A 21,514-nucleotide genomic window follows, 5' to 3' on the forward strand; every position below is an offset into this window, starting at 1 on the left:
AATGAAGAGCCTAATGAAGAATGGGTTTGGGAAGGAATAAACAGAGGAAGTTTACAGAGAAATAGACCCAGAATTGGAACAGACTAAGAGGCTACAGATGTTCAACCACAGATCCAATAGAGGGTAATTTTAGGATTATTCAAGTCTTCTCCAGGTCCTCATGAACCATCTGCAAATAAAAGCAAGCCAAGTCAAAGATCCTTCATACACATAGCCAAAACACCTTCCCATCTCAAAGTCTGGCAGCAGTCACCTCATGTATCACTCTGCCAACTAATGCAAGTACACACAAATGTACACACATACAGTCCTCTGTTAGAGACCACCCTTCATTTTTATTTCATTTAAACTTCTTCACTTTTCAAAAAGCAGTAAACCTCTGTTTAATAAAAATTGTGTCCATGCCTTTATTACAGCTTCCATTTTCTTGGGAGACTTGCTTTCAGTTTCACAGAGAAATCTGCGTGGATGTTTTCCACACCTCCAAAGTTCAGTCTTAGAAGTTGGTTGCATTTTCTGCCTCTCATGATCCAGTAATCCCAAATACGTTCAGTGGTGCTGAGGTCTAGAGGATTGTTATAGCTAATCTCAGAAATATCTCCTGGAAAAAAAAAGAAAAGCTTCTACTTATTGGCCGTTTTGACTGGAAATTAAATAAATGAAAGGGTCTCTGTCATGTGAGTAAGATGGTGTGATCCATCATTGTTTTCTTTTTAAATTATGAATATTACAAAAATTGAAGCCATGCAGTGTGTATGAGAGCACTGCTTTAACCAGCTGGTAAAAATATATAACCTGGGCAAATTATTTCCACCATCCCATCACAGATTTGCAAAATGTTCCTTTGTTCGGCAAGTTTCTCATGTTCTCAACATTTAAAACCACAAGTAACCATCCGGTTTGGAACTGTGGACTATCACCACAAGTTGTTAACTGTTCAAGACGATTCTTAACGATAGTTTAGATTGTTCACTGACAGCTTTGCGTAATCTTGCCGGTCTTTCTAGCAGCGTCATTAGAAAGGTTGTCCAGCAGAATTAAAGTGCTTGTTAGGGGTCAGAAGAGAATAACCATTTAAAACGTACGTAGACACGGACCTTACAGCCTTAGAAACACACTTTACAGCATTGAAACAAGCACCTTTAAGTTCAAATTTCTTAGCTGAAAATGTTCAGTCATGACTGGCACTTGTGACAGTGTGTCATTATGTGATGACGTCGTAATTGTTCGGTGTCATTATAGTTTGATTGGGAGCAAAGGGGCATGTCTGTTGGAGGGCTGATACCGAATGAGCCACATGGGGTAATGCAGCCTCAGGGGGGTTTGACATGACCAGTAGTAAAGGTCAGACCTCGCAGTGTGATCTGTTGTTTTGACTCTGGGTTATAGGTTAGTGTCAAAGGTGGTAATTGCCAGGAGAGGGTATAACAAGGCCAGCAGCCTGTTCTTTCGCTTAAGAACAGAAAGCTATACTGAAAAGGAGAAGGCTGAAGAGAGGCACTTAGCATTTTCTGGAAAGGCAGTCAGGAGCGAGATTATATAGAAAGTTATATCAGCTTTTTTGTCCATTAAATAGTTTATAAATCAAGCATGGCTAGAAAATTAAGGCTTTTTAAAATCACGTTAGAGCAAAGGAGTGGCGGGGGGGAAAAAGGGCTCTGATTGTTTTCTTTTCACTGATGTACTTATATAAACACTGCCTATGAAGCAGTGCCGTGCCATTGGCTGAACAGTACAGTTTAGCGTTTTTTGCCTTCTTCCAAGCTTACTGACGCTGTCTAACAGTCTCTGGCTTCAAAAACACACAGAGAAAAGCTTCAGTGATTTTGTGGGGAGGGGGGTATGGCAGAATGTGCATTCTTCACAATAAAAAATGGGATGTGAATGAGTAAATGATTGACTGTTAATAGATAACTGATTGTTCGATCAATACTCTCAGTTGACGTTAGCTCTTTTAGAAATTTTACTTCATTTTCTATAGACATCAGTCCTTTTTCAATAATTGAGTTTATTTTCCAAGTTCAGGAGCGTTATTGATTTGGATTGTTAACAATTAGATTGTTTTGAATAGACAGCTGGTTCCACTAGACAGGCCTGCTTAAAAACAAAGCGTTAGAAAATAAGAAATAGTCATGTTCTGGAGCACTTTCTGAGAAAGCAACATTCATAAGCAACTATTTGTCCATATTCTCTGAGAGAACGTGTGAGGAAATCGCACACGTATGCAAAGAGGACAGCGTGAGGTAAACTGTGCCAAACAGACCTACTAATGGCATCTATGTGTGTTTTAATTTGCTCCTCTAAATAAATACTAATTCAGTCGTTTCATCAACTTTGTGAACAGATTATCGTTTCAGCCCCTCTGTTTAAACTAATCCATGTTGTTACAAGCAGAGTTGATCACTGTAATGATCTTCTTACTGAACTTCCTAAGAAAACAATACGACTTTTACAACTTGGACAATATGCGGCAGCATCCTAACAACAACAACACAGAGAGATCAGATCAGCCCCGCTTAGAAAGAGCTGCACTGACTGCCCGTGTCGTTCAGGATTGGTTTTAAAGTTCTGCGACTGGTTTTTAAGGCTCTAAATTTTATAACACTGCTTACATCACAGAGTGTCTGTCTGTTTATGTTCTAGCACGTGAATCTTAGATCTGCAGATACTGACCTTCTGAACACCTTCTGTAAAATACAGAAAATGTGGAGAGACTCGTTCAGTCAGTCTGCTTCTAAACTGTGGAGATCAGTTCACCTTTTATTGGGCAGTCAAGCTCAGAGCTCACTTTTAAGAAGCATCTAAAAAACTCATCTAAAAAAATTCTCTAACTCAGAATTTCATTAAAGCTCTACATCTCCTGGTATTTATCTTTTTGATCTGTGTCTTTTTCTTATTACTCTAAATTAATACTTATTTCTTGTTGTATCTCCTGTCTGTAAAGCACTTAGAGCAGCCACCAGCATAATAAAAATAATAATTATTATTATTATTAAAATATTAATGCTGTGTGTGCAGTCAAACCAAATTGAAAAAGTGAGAAGTTTAAGCTGGACTGGAACTTACTGAATGGACTTTTAAGTGTTTAAAAAAAGATGATGTGAATGTATGGTGGTTAAGCAACAGGGGAAGGAGAGTAAGGACAGGAGGAAGGAGCGAGTCCCTCTCTAAGAAGTGTAGTGTACGACCTACGTTTCTGGTGAGAGTGAGCAAAAAGCCTCTTCCCTTTGCCTGTGCTTTGTGTCATTGTGCAGGATTCATTGTTTTAGGCAGCAAATGAAGTTTTCCTCTTGACCCTTCTGCTCAGTTTGTGTATGCATTCATCTGCTTGGTGCTGATGGTGGTCTGAAGTAGGAGCCTTGCATAATGACACAAAGCCCTGAGCGGAAGACTGCAGCAGTGCCAGTGGTGAAGTTTCTCTGCACTCAGTGCCCTGACGCACACGCCCGGGCTCTGATGTTCTGCCCAGACTTTAGCAGCAGAGCTGGCAAAGAGGAACAGCTGCCACAGTGGACTTAGAAACGTGTCCGAACAAATTTACAGCCTGATGATGAACCGAAGGGCAGAATCAGCCACCAGCTGCCGTCACATGCTTCACTTATGCCATTATCAGCTGGTCAGTTTTTTTGCAGACAGGAAGGTTTTAGTTACAGTTTGGTGACAAAATCAAATGTGCACATTTTTCTCGTCCCAAATGTGGTTGAACACACAAAGCTACGCTGAGTTATTAGAAAATCTCAAATAGATTGCTCATGTGGTTTCAGAATTAGGTATGATAATGTGTTGTAAAAGGTTGGGTGTCCATGATTTACGTATTTATCCTCCCCCCACCCCAACCCCCATCACCCAACGTGATGCTAGTCAGCGCAGGCGTCTGTTAGCTGACGTAACAGATCTGGCCGTTTGGCGCTTTCCTCCGAGAGCATTTAGCTGCCCTGTGATGTTGCGTGAGTGGCAGTTCAAAAAGATCCAGTGGCTTCACGGGTCTCTGTGTTTGCCTTCACCCTCCTAGCATTGATAATATCATGTGATTGGGGTCCTAACTAGTGGGTGTAATTGGAGACGACTAAATTGGGGAGAAAATCAGAGGGCGAAAAAAAAGAAATCATGCACTGAAATGAGCAGAAAAATGCAGTTCTTGGTAGAGCCGGGGTGTCGAACTCGACCACTTAAAGGGCCATTTTACAAAATAAGGGCCATATCTAAACAAATCTGTGGGCCAAAAAACACCTATGTTTTTATGTTGTGCTTTAAAATGAACACTGTTTATTCAAAATACGCAAAAACTTCAACAGTAAAATTCAGGCACTTGTAGTAGAGCTTGAAATAGTATTTAAATGTCCCCAGGAGCTCAATCTATTTCCTTAAATTAGACACCTGACATCCTTGCTTTACATTAAGACTCTGCTGAGCTAATGTTAGGTGTCAATGAAGCTAATGAGTTTGGTGAAATGGCTGGTGTGGAATTTTGAAGACCACTGTCCCACAGATTGACTCCTGCTGTTGATGTAGGAGAGTCAGAGAGAACATCACATTGCAGTGCATGCTGGGGACTGTAGTGCAGGGCATTGTGAAATGGGTGAATATTAATAGAAAATGAAAGTACTTCTGCAGGCCAGAGAGGATTGGGCCCTGTGTTTGACGCATGGTGTTCTTAATGTGTTTTTAATTAGAACATCATCAGAACATGTCATTTGACCAAGGCTGCTCAAACTTTTGCGTATGACTGTATAAAAATGGACAGAAGTAGGTCACATAGTTAAAACAGCAGCAGCCGCCATCTGTAAGCCTGAATTGCGTCTTTTTTAATATGTAAAAGTATATACAGTGCGAGAAACCACGTAAGCTAGTCTACTCTGTGTATCCAAGGGTGTTTTCGCATCCAGCTTGTTTCTCTATAGAAAAGCATTTCCAGTAGAATGGGGCATTGTGGAGTGAGCCAAGGTCACCATGCTCCAAGCGACAGGTAGAGGGGTAAAAAGCCCCCCAGCATTGGGCTGTGGAGCAGTCTTCTCGGGAGTGATGGAGTACCTTTTGAATGACTTGGAGTGATATTTGTTATCAAAACGAATCATCTGTTATCAATATCTGACCTCACTATTGCTCTTGTGGCTGCAAATCCTCACAGCAATGTTCTAACATCTAGTGTAAAGCCTCCCCAGAAGAGTAGAGGCTGTCCCTGCGGCAAAGAGGGACAAACTCCCTTGATTTCTGAAGAAACACTGCCGGAGCTGATGACTACAAACTGTTATAAACCATGTCGTTTTTTAGAGATCGGACTTCAGAGCCAGGATGTCTTGGCTGATGGATTACATGAGCAGAAAGGGAGAAATGGTGTAAACTTGATTTTTGCTTTAATATATACAGTATAAAGTCAACAAACTGTCAACACGGCAGCGCAATTAAGAGGAAATTTAAATGACATGCATTCTTGGATTATATCACGCAGGTGCGGAGTGTATAAACACTGCTCACGCCTGTAGCGGACACCACTGTATTCAAGTCCATTACATTTAACTGCTTCACTGCTTCCAGACTGTTCTAGTAGACAAACCATGTGTGCTGTCTGTGACATTTTGACCTCTAGGGGGCCGCGTTTAGTGTAAAGTAACTTTTCAGATGGCTTGTAGGGATTTCAGAAGAGATTTACAGCTCCGCAACGTATAAGCATTGAGTCTTCAAAGCATGTAGATGTCTTTCTCTCACTCTGTCTTGCTGTGTGTTTCTCTTTATCTTTCTCTGTATATCTCTGTTCTCTCACTCTACCAGTGTCTTTAACTCTTAGATGTTAAGGTTGTCAACAGCAATAACAGAAGGTGCAATTAGTGGTGGGCGATATGGCAAAAAAGGTCCTACGTTATATTATCTTTAATAGTTATGTAGATACTTATTAACAATACGTGCCACAAATATGTAACTAGTAGTGATGTTTGTTAGATTTATAACAAATACATCAGTTTTTCCTCCTGTAAATACACAAATGTCTTGATAGTTGTGTAACATTGTATTGTTTCTTAATTAATTGCACAAGTGCAATAAGATGAAATGCTTTTTGTCCAACTACTTGTTTTCTGATTGTAACAGGACATGCATAATTGCTGTGATTATGAAAGTATTTACACTCTGCACAGCAGCTTTCCTAGCATTCAGCTAGCTGTAATAGTATACATGTGTTGTGACGTGGGAACTGAAGTTCTAGCCTTAAACTATTTTGTAATATGACTGTATTTACACAGCAACTGTATCTTTAAAAGTAACTTTTGTTATAAAAATAAATTGTGTTGTAGTTTACTGTCCCAAAAGGAGCGTCTGGATTGCCTGTGTATAATTTCTCTGTACCTGTGTAACGACACAGGAACAGTCCACTTATTTTAAAGTGTAGTTTTTGCATAGTTACTGTGGAATATCTGTGTAACATGGTGGCCTAGTCAACTTAATGAAATGTCACAGTAACTACATAAAGGTCATTTTTTTGCAGAGAAATGGACGCCTGCTGTTGTAAATACCATCACGTTACAGAATTTAAAACCAAGAGGGTTAAGAGGTTTTAAACCAGAGCTTTGGTTACATCATGCAAATATACTACTGCAGCCAGCTAAATCTTACGAACATGAGCTGTGCAGATGCAGTGCATGCACTCTTAAACTGTAGGTAAGCACAGACCTCCTGTTTCAATAAGAAAAGTCTTGTTGGAAAAACAGCAGTTAATACTCTTACTCATTTGTCGTTATATAAGCTGTGCTACGCTGAGCCATCTGTAGCAGTGAATACAACAGCAGGAGCCACGTAGTCATTGCATGTAGTTAATGTGTATCTACGGTTGTCATAGACACAGTGTAAAGTGCAACCACAAAAATATTTCATAAGACATTTTCACAACACGATACACATCACAATATTTGGTGTTTCTAACAGAACCAGTAATGCCACATTTTAAAAATACCACCAAAAACTATGGAAACATCTTCAGTGTTTCAGGTTCTATCCTGCACCAAACCCATATTAACGGGACTAATTAAGCTCTCTTTGTAATTCCACACATTTGGTCAGAGTTCTCTAAATATCCATTACATGTTTTGTAAAGCATATTGTGATGTGACGTAATTTATCATGATAATGATAAATATTGTCATAGTACTCGCCCATAAGAGCATAGTGCTCTTTCTAACTCGGTTCGCTTTGAGAAGTGGAGCAATTCTGACAAACAGGAGATTCTAAACCACATTTTTGTTTGAGTAGAAGAGATTTTCTTATGATATGTTTAACATATTGAAAAAGAGAAAACCTCAAAATTAGAGTGTGTCTAACTTATGCACAGGCCACAATTTATGTTTTATATTTGTTCTCAATTTGTTAATTTCTGCTAATGAACTGTAAGTGTGTTCTCTGTAGAGGATGTGTTCATTTCACTTAGAGAATCAACAAAATAGCCCTGCAATGGACTAGCGACCTGTCCAGGGTGTATCCTGCCTTCTGCCCGATGACAGCTGGGATAGGCTCCAGCACCCCCCATCCCCCCAATATCCCCCACACCCCAGCGCCACGACCCAGAAAGAGAATCGGCTTAGAAGGGGTGTGTGTGTGTGTGTGGGTGTGTGTGTGTGTGTGTGTGTGTGTGTGTGTGTGTGTGTGTGTGTGTGTGTGTGTGTGTGTGTGTGTGTGTGAATCAACCAAATATCTCATTTGACCAGGGGCGCCCAAACTTAAGGCAGTAATATGTAATTCCGTATTTATATCTGAATAATATAGCAAAATAGTGTAACTTCGAAGGGTTAATTCTTTGTCCGTCTCACCCTACAGGGTACAGGTGAGTTATTACGGTCTTACAGCTGAGTTATTACCATGTTATTACCAAAAGATCAGCAGTGTGTAGGAGTGAGATAGCCACAGCACCTCATCCCACGCTCACCTCTCTCTCCTAAAAGCAGTGCTGGCTTTAAACCTGAACAACACCCCCAGCTGCACAGAGCATCCAAGAAATATTTGATATGTCATAAAATTTATCATCGTTGCCCCTACACGGACCGAAGAGGCTACATTAATCCATACCATTATAGCTAAGCATGATACAGCCCATTAATCACAGGCCTGCCCCCCCTCCCCCGCTCATATTTGAAATCTTTATGACACCTCAGCAGCTGAGTGGGTTACTCCTTCTGTACAGTGGTCTCTCTGTCTCACGAATGGGAGGTGTGGGTTAGTGTGGTCTGCGCCCCTTTTACTGTTTGTCATAATGCTCGGCCTCCAACTGATGGATCACAGCAGAGACTTCCTGACTTTTCCCATGTTAACTGTATGTCACCGTGCAGCGTTGCGTGAGTGCGTACGATGGAGGCTGCGTTTCAGTTTGGGAGTCAGTAGTCTTTTCAAGGTTCTTGCGGGTGTGTGGTTTATGTTAGCTGTGCATGTTCTCAGAGGCAGCTGATTGTAACTTATGGTCCACGTGAGTTATGTACGTGATTGCGGCCAGTGTGCTTTTTCTCTCCGCGAGGTGTAAGGAATGAGTATGTGGCAGTGTGAATGCTTAATGGACTGTGCTTGATAGGACGAAGTGTCTGAGCTTTACTTTGAGGAACACTGTACCCCCACACACAGAAGGTAGAAGGTTTATATAACTGTTCAGTCAAGAGCACAATTACTTGTCATATGCAAAAGGTTTTGAAGTACATGGTTAAGTGACGTATTTTGCACATGAAAATAAATTAACTCTACTTCCTCTACAGATAACACACTTAAATAATAACACACATGTTTATGTTAAATTCAACTAATAAAAGTAACTTTGCATTGAAATAAGTACAACAGTATAGCAGAGGTCCTGGGGCAAGACTCCTAATGTTAGTCACCTTACGTTGTAAAGGCTGTTGAACACAGATTCAACGCAACATGACATGCCATGTTTTTCGTATAAGGTTCATGCTGGGGGGGTGGGGATGGCGATTGGGGGGGGGGGGGTCGTTTCACTGCCTCATTCAGGAGCACTTTCACACAAAGCTTGGATCACAGTTACTCAGTTCCAGCTGCCGACATTCGTCAAACGGCTCACTGGTAGAGAGGTTGGACGGTTGTTCCACAGATCACCAATAGTGAAACCATCCTCCTCTTAAAGACATCGCAGACAGATTAGATGTACTCTCAGTGTGAGTGATGGGAGAGAGGCTGGACAGAGAAGCAACTCTCCTTTTAAGCCAGGCGTACACTGTGATTTTAGCCCTATTTGGTCTAAGCCAACTGAATTTCACAATCAGGCCGATTTTCAGCTTCATCGGCCGTTGCTTGCTGTGCAGTGTGAGAGGAGAAATGATGCCCAATTAACTGCCCAAACGAGCTCCAATTGAGCAGTCAGACGGTTGGATGGATTTCTGAAATGTCCGAAATTTTGGTCGCTTGTCTCACATTCTGAGCAGCCTCACAAACTGATTCCACAAAGTCGCACCCAAAACCACCACACCTGCATGGAGGCGAAAAAGTCCACGTTGATCAGCGTCCATGAATGCAGACTTTGCTCCATATGATCGTGTGGCACCAGTTATCGAAGCTGATGTCGGTGTGTCAAGGGCTGAATCTGGCTTCTACACCAAAATAGTGCACTGTTGGTCCAGTATGGAACTGTGCACGCATGACTGAATCTCAGAAGGCTGATTAGACATGTGATGGAAGCATGAAGCTTGGGTTGTTATGGGATCAAAAATTCAACTCGGATGAACTTTTCCATCATACACTGGAGTATAATGGTAAGAGGTCAAATTACCTCCCACAAGCCAATCATGTAGTTTAGTAACCTCTCGTGTGAAGAGTAACGTAACGGTCATAATTTACCATTGACCACTTCTCATACAGTCATCATGATAGCCATCATCTTCATAAACATTACAGGTAACACTTCACTGTAGGATGCTGTTCGTAAGGCTACATGACGCCTACGTAAGCGTGTCATGCCAACTGACATAACCCTTCGTCAATGTTTATAAATGCTTATTCCAATAGGTGTCATTTTCTATAAAGGTTGCATTTACCATTTTTGAACAAACTTAACCAGAGTAGCCTCCGTGACAGATAATGCCTGAACAAGTGTTTGTAAACAGTTATGTAGGGTTATGTCAGTTGTCACCACAGGCTTATGTGGGTGTCATGTAGCCTTATGAACAGCACCCTACAGTAAAGTATTATCACATTGAGTTTTATGTATGTATTTTGCAGGCGTAATATCAGAATATTATTGTGAATGCAGCCTCTGCTAAATATGTGAATGCAAATATATTTAATTTAAATACTGCTTTAAATAGATCTGCGTCTAAACTGTATATCGGTTACAAGAGTAAAATACATCCGCACAGCTGCATGCACTTAAAGGTTTTTTAGATGGGTGTCCATTTAGCATGGCTGAGCGTAATGTCGTACCCTGACTACCATTAGATGGTACATCACTTAGTCCCCATACAATAAGAACAGCAATTTGTTCATAGCTTTTTCAAGGTTGAGGCTTTGGACCCTATATTTTGACTGTTGCATCTAATGACCAATCCTGCAATGTTCCCATCCGCATGGTAAGGAAATGAGCTTGAATGATTCAGACCAATTACAGTTTGCAGGTCCCCTGAGACAATGTTAAAAAGTCTGGTTGCAGCTATCTAACCTCAGATTGAGCACTAGTGCTACTTCCCACAAGATCTGGAAGGGAGTTTAGTAATTCCATCCCTTCAGAAACTGCAAATTTGGGCTGCTGCGTTTGTCTATTATCTGCCACCCTGCCCTAGATGGGCAGGCCAAATTGAATGTCCTTGTGTGGCCCCGACACAGTGGGCACCCGCCTGGTGGAGATGGCAGTGCCTCGATGGCCTCTGGACACAGTCTTTTCAGTGGAGCCATGGTTTGGGCACCCCTCGGAGGAAGAAAGCCGTTTTGTCTCGAAGAAACCCACGGAGAACATAAAATGTCAAAACGGCCCTAAGCTGCCAAGGCTACCACATAGCGGAGAGGGAAAATGAGCACGGAAACGTAAAAGTGTGCTTGAATGCTCCACGCTTCTGAAAGAGAAACCGCTGTCCACGTTTGAAAGCATCCTTTTATTGGGTTGAAAACGCAGGCGTTTTGTTGCACAGGCAGGGCTGCAGGCGCCTCGTGGCCCAGCTGCGGCCAAACTGATCACAGCCCTCAAATTAGAGCTCAGGGCCCTGGAGCCAATGACAGGGAGGAGAGGAAAAAGAAAGCCAGGAAAACAAGCGGGAAAAAAGTGGGGCAAAACAACAAAAACATCAACAAGTACCCGATTCATTACAGGATCTTTTTGGCTGGAGGTCTGAGGCTGGTCCGGCAGTGGTCGGCCCGACCCTGGGGGCTTTGTGGGATCGGACGTCGGGCCCATCCGCGCTGGATTTGCTGCTCATTCGGAGGGGCTAAAAGAGCCGGCATGTTTTCGGAACATCGAGACCTCAAAACACAAGCGGCTAAATGGCTGTTTGAGCCAGTCGTGCGAGTGTCCAATGTGTGCCTCCAGTCCTGTGGAGAGTTTCCACTCAACCTCTGATTATGGAGGACATTTGATTGATATGATTATTTCTTCAAACACTACAGTTTCTAGTTTGTTCTTTGTTTATTTACTGGGGCAAACAAGAAAGCTCTTCTGAGTCATCTCGTCAGCTCTGCAGGAACAGTTTGGGCAGTTTGTCAGGTTGTGTCTTGCAATCTTAACGTTCGGGACGTCAATCCTTCCACTGCTTTTCCAGTGTTTGTTCAAACACATCGCACATATCTGACTTAATCTTTGTTTATGTGGTGGATAACGCTATACAGGCCAGATAACTCTGCTCTGATAAGTCATGCTTTACTTTCCTAATGCCAAGAGCTTTCTGCGCCTGCGGTAAGTCACTACTGAAACGTCTGTGCTCAGACCTCAGTGTGAGTTAAGTTTTTCTCTTTGTTTTGACCTCCATCTTTCATTGTCTGTCGCTCCATCTCCCTGTTTTAGACAGATTGACATTTAATTGAAAGCAGCCTTGTCTGTAAGTGCACCAGTTCTTTCTTTCTTTCTGTTTGTTTCTCCTTCACACGTTTACATACATACATTACTGTTTGAAAGTTTTCATTGTTTTCAAACATATAAAGCCAAGTTGGTTTCAGACATGTTTAAATTGAATTTGTGAGGCAAATCCTCCACGATTTATAGCTTTCAGAAAGAACTGTGGGAAGCGAGGCAACTGTAAAAGCTTCAGTAATGTTAGATGTGTCCAGAATGTTGAGCAGAGCTGTGGAACATTGAGAACTTAGTTGTGATAAATTTAGGCTCAACTCCATTTCACCCCTCGCCCCAACCACCTTACCCCTCCCTTTTACGCGTTCACGTCTAGGGGAAGGGTGTCCTGATTCTTGTAGAGATAGAGGGGTAGGGTGAAGTGTTGGGCTACATGGCCCTCCAAACTGAGGTTTTTCAGAGACGCACTCCAAACTGAGTGTTATGCGAAAAAAAAGAAAAACTGGCAAGAACAAGAGACCAAAGAAACCCACAAATGTGAGAATTTTCTCCATTAAAAATTGTGATGACTATTGTATTATTTTAGTTTAATATTGTTTTGATGTATTATGTCCTTTTCTTCATAACAAGTTTAAAAATCACTAGTAGTTTTCTGATGTCTTGGTAGCTAGCTTGCTAAATTTCCCATTCCACCTTAAATGATGCAGGGGTTACATTCTGCTGCTTCCCGGTGTCAAATCCAGGTTCAGAAAGTAAAATCCTTCCCAGGATTTTGTTCCAACAGGCTGGACAGCTCTGCTGGAGGTGTGATCTAACTAGAGAAGCCAGCCTGTTGGAACAAAATCCTGGGAAGGACTTTTACTTTCTGGACCTGAATTTGACACCTCTGTGAATCAGGCATCTATATTTGCTGCATCATTCAAGGTGGAACGGAAACATTCAAACGAGAAGCTGGTGAATAGCTGACTTCAGCTTCACGCCACAGAATTATGGGTGGCTGATTAGTGAGATTGCTGAACTTTACCCTCTTCTGCTGTCACTGCAGATGGACAGGGTGGTCTACAGAGCAGCACTAGTGGCTGTTAATGAGGCAATGCTCTTCTTTATTTGACGGTCCCATTTCGTAGGGAATATTTCAACCACTACCCTTTGTAGCTCAGTTCCAAGGGACAAAGTGACACTCAGAAACAAGGGGATGGGATTTGGCCTTAAAAATGCCTCATATTTGAAAACTGAGGCAGATAACTTGACACAAACTGCTAGGATGTTTTGCCTCTCACTGACTCTTAATATCTTTTTCATTTTGCCATTGACTCTCCATCCAACTGTTTCATGTGGCAGAAATCCCAGTAACCCTTAAAAGTCTCAGTTATTACCAAAGATGGTTTCACTCGTAACTCGGTGAAACAAGCAGAGACGTTCTGTTGAAAAAGTGAATTCTGAGCCTTTGATCAATGAAGCATTTTCTTTTGTAAGTGGCACATTTTACATTTCACTGCTCTCAGAACAAAACCTTGCATCTCCAAAATGGTAAATTTACAGGAGAGGAAAAAACTTACTTTACTTTTAATGTAAGTCATTGGAACCAGACTTTTTTTCCAAGTATTTTTGGTTTTGGGCTGTTTTTCTGGTCCATTCATCATGACATTTACACACAATATAAAGGCCAACAGGTATTTTCAAATTATGTCAAAAACTGAAAGAATGGAGATTGGAGGTTTTGTTCCAGCAGCAGTGATATATGACCACACGTCTGTAGGGCTGTTTAGAATCTCATTAATAATATTTGTACTGACTATAGACTCCAGACAGAGCTGTGTGTTGCCATTGGTTGCCAACTATTATACATCCACAAAAAAAAAATACGATACAAGGTTTTGTTCTGACAGCAGCAATTTATTTACTGCCATGTTTCAATCAAAACAACAAAATATGCCAAACATGCACACTCGAACCTGGTGATACTGAATGTGAATTGAATGTAAGTATAAGTAGGTCACTGTGTAATTACACTGGCAGTGTTGTAATTATATTTGAATAATATAGCAAAAGTAGTGTCATCTTCCAACATTGGCTTTTCTACAGTTAAACTCAAAGTCTGTGTTGATTGAGCCTCTCCAGTAGCTTCAGAAAGCAGGAAAGAAACAGGTAGAGCTTGCCTGAAACATGTGGTTTGTATTTTTGAAAATGGATACAGCATGGAAATGTTTGCACGTTTTAAGTGTTTGGGTGCTCTCTTTTCTTTTAGCCACCTGAGCTGAAACCTTTAAAGGTAATGTGGGAGAGGGTTGGAATGTCGGGCTAAACGCTCCTACTTTTTAACAGCAGGGAATTAATAAAATGACTTTTCCAGACATATTGAGCTGGTTTGCACACCTTCCCTTAATACACCCACTCCCTCACTCATTTACTAATGTAGGATAAGCACACTATTCATACTTTGGCTTCTGCGGTGGTCCATTATGACTCTCCTGAAAACTGAAATCCAGACACAGGTATGAAGAGAGCAGCAGAAGCCTGTTAAAACATCATGAGGCCGGCGCAGTGTTTAAGTGTGTTAATGCCAAGTAGCAAGTGCAGTGAATAAACCCAGAGCTTTGAGAGCGAGAGAATATGAGAACAGCCACCAAACCAATGCTAAATATACAACCAGTGCTAAAGAAGGAACTCATTTTGGGATTTGTTTGATGCATGTCATGTTGACCACAGCATAGCGGTTGTGTTTCTGTTTTGACGTCTTCAAATCCATCAGATGAATATTGCAAGTCTGCATGTTTATTACTAGAGATGTTGCAATGCCAAAATGTTGGTTGTCAACGCTGAATTGAAATTACACGATTCTCAATGCACTTAAAATTAATAGCATGAAAGCAAAACTTCACTATTCACATAATTATTGTTAAATTCACAGAGCAGCCTTTTCTTCATTTAATTTACAGTCAGGCTGTCTATTAAGTACAAGTTACTCATTTTTCTGCACCACACAAAAAAGCAAAAAACTTAAATTTAACAAAATTAGACAAAAGCCTCAACAGTCTTCAGTGGTCAGTGCTGCTGGAGTTTTTAAACACTGTGTCCACTCACCGTCCACTCTATTAGACACACCTACCTTGTCTGTCCACCTTGTAGATGTAAAGTCAGAGACGACAGCTCATCTGCTGCTGCAGTTTGTGTTGGTCATCCTCTAGTTGTCCTTCATCAGTCGTCACAGGACGCTGCTCACAGGACACTGTTGGCTGGATATGTTTTGTTGGTGGACTGATTTGTTTTGTTGGGCAGCACTGCTGTGTCAGCACAACACACACTAACACTCCACCACCACCAACACATCAGGGTTATGTAGTGCTGGGAATGATCCACCACCCAAATGGAACCTGCTCTGTGAGGTTCCATGGGGGTCCTGACCACTGAAGAACAGGGTAAAACGGGGCTAACAAAGTATCAGAGAAACAGATGGACTACAGTCTGTAACTGTAGAACTACAAAGTGCACCTATATATAGACGACTGCACCGAAGCCAAGCTTGTCCACTCTTATTTTAACGATGAACAGAGTAAGCAAAAGTAAAATGGAAACGTTGTGTGTTCAGAATTGCTTTTTGTGCAAATCATATCTCATCTCCCTTTAGGGGTCGCCACAGCGGATCATCTGCCTCCATCTTGCCCTATCCATTGCCTCCTGTACTTTCACACCAACCATCTCCATGTCCACCTTCACTACATCCATAAACCTTCTCTGAGGTCTACCTCTTCTCCTTCTACCCGGCAGCTCCATCTCCAACATTCTTTGACCAATATATCCACTATTCCTCCACAACACATGTCCAAACCATCTCAACCTGGCCTCTCTGGCTTTATCTCCAAACTGCTCCACCTTCACTGTCCCTCTGATCTGCTCATTTCTAATCTTGTCCATCCTTGTCACTCCCAACAAAAATCTCAGCATCTTCATCTCCGCCACCTCCAGCTCAGTCTCCTGTCTTTTAGACAGAGCCACAGTCTCCAAACCGTCCATCATAGCAGGACGCACTACTGTCTTGTAGACCTTCCCTTTCACTCTTGCTGCTATCCTTCTGTCACACATCAGCCCTGACACCCATCTCCACCCACTCCATCCTGCCTGCACCCTCTTCTTCACCTCTTTTCTACACTGTCCATTGCTCTGGATGGTTGACCCAAGATATTTGAAGTCATCCACCTTTACGACCTCTACTCCTTGCATCTTCACCTTTCCACCTGCCTCCCTCTCATTCACACACATGTATTCCATCTTATCCCTACTGACCTTCATTCCTCTCCTCTCCAGTGCAAACCTCCACCTCTCCAGATTCTCTTCCACCTGCTCTCTACTCTCATCACAGATTACAATGTCATCTGCAAACATCATGGTCCATGGAGCCTCCTGCCTGACCTCATCGGTCAACCTGTCCATCACCATTGCAAACAAGAAAGGGCTCAAAGCTGATCTCTGATGTAACCCAACCTTCACCTTGACCACTCCAACCATTTGTCCCTCCAACTGCACACCTCACCACTGTCTCACTATCCTCATACATGTCCTGCACCACCCTAACATACTTTTCAGCTACACCTGACTTCCTCATACAGTACCACAGTTCCTCTCTTGGCACCCTATCATATGCCTTCTCTAGATGCACAAAGACACCATGTAGCTCCTTCTGACCTTCTCTGTACTTCTCTACCAACAGTCTCAACGCAAAGATTGCATCTGTGGTACTGAAACCAAACTGCTGCTCACTGATCTGAACCTCTCGCCTTAGCCTTGCTTCAACAACTCTTTCCCATACCTTCTTGGTGTGGCTCATCAACTTTATACCTATGTAGTTACTGCAGCTCTGCACATCACCCTTGTTCTTAAAGTATAATTCATTGCTCATGATATATATTAATAAAGATTAGATTTTAATATATATTTAAGCATTAAATAATATACAGCTTTAAATTGCAGCTTATGAAGTAATATTTCATATTTCATAGTCTTTAGCTTTGCATTGTAGCTGTTGTAAAAAAAAACAAAACTAATGGTGATGTTAAAGGAGGGAAAAAATGTGCATTTCTTAAAAGTTTGGACTCGTTTTGGTTTGTTCATACAATTACAGTATGTTGTAATATATTGCCTATAAATTCAGAAGTATAATGTAATACTTTCAGTATATTGCTTTTTTTGTAAGGGGAATGGAGAGAACTTTTTTACTAGCTCTAATTTCCCTCAGTCGTTGAGTGGGGCTCCTTTGTATCTGCAAGTCAATGAAAAAGACAGATACAAGAGGAAAGAAGAGCGAATGTAGAATGAGGTCATGAACTCTTCGAGGGTCTGTGAGGTGCTGTGAAGAGGTCAGACTTCTCTCGCTGTATAAGAAAGGCTCTCATTAAGATGTTCCCGCTCGTGTGACCCCAATTACGAGATTAACAAAAGGCCTTTGATATCACTGGGAATTAAGTGTGACAGCTGCTAATCATGACTCAGCACATTTTCAATTAGCTCCATTCTTTTGACTTGGCGTCAGCGATTTTGAGGGGTAAGGGCGACGTGAAGAAGATGATAATGCCGGAGAACTAAAATAATTGTGAAAATGATTAGATTAAGCGAACAAATGAGTTCTCCAGTCGGGACGGAAACCAGAGACCTGAGGTCAGCGTTCCTGCCAATTACTATCAGAGCAGCGCGGAGAGAAAGAGAGAGAACATAAACAAGAGGCTGAGGTATGCTGTGAGAAAAGGTGAAAATTTAGAAACTGTGCACACCAAGAGAGTGAGGCGGTGAGGGAGAGGAGGAAAACTGCGTCCATATGAAACGCTGGGCTCGGTTCAGGGCTTGAAGTCTCCGTGCTTTCCCCGGGCTCTGTAACCTGAGCAGGCCTGGCTCTCTGTGAGTGATTCTGGTCTTAATGTCTATCAGAGCCTAATGTGTATCTTCTGAGCGCTGCATTCTATCAACTCCATATCTGCCCTCACAGCGTAAGGAATTTGAGTGAAAGCAGGGAGGATCCAGCTGGATTCCTGTATACACACACACACACACACACACACACACACACAAACACACAAACTCACACATGACTCCGAAACATTCCGAATCTAGTTTCCTGTTAAACTGCATTATGTGTGGATGTGTGAGGCCGCTAAACTATTACAATTAGAAAGGCTACTTAACACAGTCTAGCTCTCTCTTCCACTACTAGTCTCTCTCTCTCTCTCTCTCTCTCTCTCTCTCTCTCTCTCTCTCTCTCTCATCTTTCTTCTTCCTCTCTTCTCTTACTTTCTTTTTTCCCGCTTTACTATCTCTGTCTCTCACTGGCTCCTTCCTTGCTCGTTCTTTTTCCTCTCTCCCTCTCGCTCTGCCCTCCTCGTTTCTCTCTGCACCCTCTTTCCTCCTCTCTATTCCTCTGTTCTTTTCTCTATCACTCTGTTACCCTTGTTTGTCACTCTCTACCCCTCTATCCCCCTCTTTGCCCTCTATTCTCTATCATTTTGTCCTCTTTGCCTCTATCTCTCTGTCCTTCACTTATTCTATCCCTCTATACTTCTCAGTTAATCCTTCAGCCCCCCTCTTTTCTCTCGGTCCCTTTCTCAATCTTTCTTCCCTTCATCCTGCTCCCTCTATTCTTCTCTCCTCCTTTTCTGTATATTTTTACTCACCTCTTTTCTGTCTATTCCTCTACTCTTCTCTTATACCTTTATTCCCCTCCCTCTGTCCATCTCTATTTATTCTCTGTCCGTCTGTCTTGTTTCTCTCTGTCCCTCTATTCATCTCTTTTCTATCTCTTATTCTTCTCTCTTGCGCTCTCTCTCTCTCTCTTGCGCCTTCTCTCTCTCGTGTTCTCTCTCTCTCTCGCTCTCACTCGCTCTCTCGCGCTCTCTCTCTCTCTCTCTCTCCCCCCTCTGTCTTCATTCCCCAGAATCCCTCACAGCCCTCTTCTCTCTTCACCTTCCTCTGTGTCCTCACTCCTTTTTCTCGTCTTTATAGCTCATTTGTGCTTTGCCTCGTTTCATCATGTTGCCACCTGGGAGCAGCAGCTCTGAAGGCCTGCACAGTCCAGCTAAACCTTCTGAACTTTGAGCGGATCTGGTTTCTCAACTCTTTCTCTTGTGCTGTCTCGCTCTCGTTCACACTTAGGCTTACATACACACTGTCTCTGTGCCTCTTTCTCTCCTTCTCTCTCCTCTTCCCCTCCTTCTCCCCCAGGTCCATTGTCTCTGTACCCTGCTCCAGTTTCTGGCTCGTGCTGTGTGAAACATGGCTGCTCGGCCAAAATAAGTCACCGAGATTTAGTGGCTTACTCTAATACAGGGTGCATGATGTCATAGACTGGATCATTGGCTGCAGTCAAAGGGCACATATGGACATTAGTAGCAATTTGTCTCCCCACCATAACCTCTCCATCTTTCACCCCGCTCGTGAAGGGGCACTCTGCGCCACATTTCCCCCCTGCATGAGCTCCTCTTCCGCTCTCTGAGTGGCATCAGTGTAACAGCCCTCACCTGTTTTCAAAACAGGGAAATGAAGTAGATGGTTTATGGAGAGTTCAGCTGCAGGTCCATTTGAAAGTAATCTCTGTGTTATTGTTGGTTGGGAGGGAACTGGCTCAAGCTGCGGGGGAAAGAGGCTCCTCTGCAAGAGGTACGTCAGTCAGATAAACTCTAATGGTAGATGTATAATAGAGCACAACCGAAAGTAACACACATCTCCGTCTGGTGTCTATACTCAGTTGAAATATTATTTATGAGATTCTAAACAGCCCTACAGATGTGCCATCGTGTATCACCGCTGTCGGAACAAGAGATACCAGGTTTTTTTCCAATAGCAGTGATACCAGGAAACTTGTTGTATGTTGTAACAATTGAAAAATGTTTTAATTAGACATTTAAAAAAATATAACTATTACATTCATCAAAAACCTCCTAGATTTATTCTTATATTGATGGAAGGTGCTTGGATACTTTTGGTTTTTCTTATTGGGGTAGTTTGTGATAATAAATTTAGGCTGTGATTACAATATTAAATAAGGTTTTTTTAAAAACTTGAATATTTCAACAACATTAAACATTTTTGTACAAAAAGACTGCCATGGGATTATGAATGGTTTATAATCAGTTTTTTACAAAGATGGTCTTATTTTAAAGTGGGACCAGCATTTCAATAAATTAAACTTCTCATATTATTACACCATAATAAAAACCCTAGCAGGAATGTTTTTAAATTTGTGCCTCATGCATCTATTTGTAATGAAATACCATGTGCCAAAGTATATGTATATATTTGTGCTGATATTGTGCAGAACCTACAGTGCCTTGCAAAAGTACTAAACCCACTGAATAGTCTGCAGGTCAGTCACCTGTATTACAAATGACACTTTGATATTATTATTTTTCAAGACTGACCATCGAAATTAATTTAAAGCGATGTTGGCTTTATGTAAGAAAATATTCTATGACAAAAATGACTGAAAAATGCTGCTTGCATAAGCATTCAACGTCTGTGTGTTGTAGATGCTCCTAGCTAATGCACATGAAGGATTTTGCCCTAAAAACAACAGAACTGGCTTTCAACTGGCCCTCTACCTGTGAATCATTAAAAAGTTCACCTTTTCTAGATAAAAGACCCCCTTAATTCAGTTACTATTAGTCAGACTGTAAATCTGAACAAATGATGTGAAAATGAAGACCAAACTGCATTCTAAGTCAGCAAGCCTAGCGTAGCTGTTAGCTATGTTAAACAGCACAACACTTAACCTCTTAAACTCTTTGGAACCACTGCTGGCTCCAAAATGCACTCCATCATATTCTTCATAACTTTCATATTTCATAAGCTCCATTCAGAAGCTGGGCGTCATATGAGGCTGTAACTCTTCTCTCCAGTCTAATAGACGGTGATGTCATTTTAAACCCTTATAATAAAAGAAGCTGAACTCAGTTGTTTCCTACTGAAAGTCGACCCGTTTTTCCCCAAATCTGGGCTATAAACTATAAACAGACGACGTCTCTTCAGTGATCTGCTCTGGAAACATTACTTTTATAAAACAAATACAAAGAGCGTCTGAGATTTTTGGCTTTCAGCTGTAAATTGTAAGCATGTAGGAATAAGTGTAGATCATAAAACACATGTTCTGTTAATTTGAGGGGAGCTTTTACAAATAACTAAATAAATAAAGATTTAGATTTATTTCATGCAGTTACTGAATAATTTCCCTTAAGATTTGGTCATATAAATTCGGATGGACAAACCAAAATATTCTTCCATTCCATTTTTGACAGTTGTAGAAGCTTTAGCAGTAAATGGTGAGGAGCTGGACCTAAAATGACCAAGCAGAATCTGTATTTAGGCTAAATGTGTTGGTGTGCAGGGTGGCAGTGGGCTGTGAGAGTCTCTTATTCATATCCAGAACAGCACGTTTGTATAAACTTGTATTTATATAAGTTTGTCTTCATCTCATCTGTCTGCAAAGCTTAGTGCCGTAACTCTACACAGGTTTTATTTAGCAAACTGTAAGCTGTCCTTTTGTTTTTGGGGCTTACCGGCAAT

At 41.7% G+C, this 21,514-nt stretch overlaps 2 protein-coding genes across 19 annotated transcripts in view; both read left to right on the top strand.

Moving 5' to 3' along the window:
* cax1 (cation/H+ exchanger protein 1) overlaps positions 1-21,514 on the top strand; it is a 1,125,587-nt gene that overhangs the window by 725,208 nt on the left and 378,865 nt on the right. The gene's annotated exons all lie outside the window — the stretch shown is intronic.
* erc1b (ELKS/RAB6-interacting/CAST family member 1b) overlaps positions 1-21,514 on the top strand; it is a 340,281-nt gene that overhangs the window by 258,373 nt on the left and 60,394 nt on the right. The gene's annotated exons all lie outside the window — the stretch shown is intronic.

The sequence above is a fragment of the Pygocentrus nattereri genome, chromosome 1 (assembly GCF_015220715.1).
Source record: "Pygocentrus nattereri isolate fPygNat1 chromosome 1, fPygNat1.pri, whole genome shotgun sequence".
NCBI classification, from domain to species: Eukaryota; Metazoa; Chordata; class Actinopteri; order Characiformes; family Serrasalmidae; genus Pygocentrus; species Pygocentrus nattereri.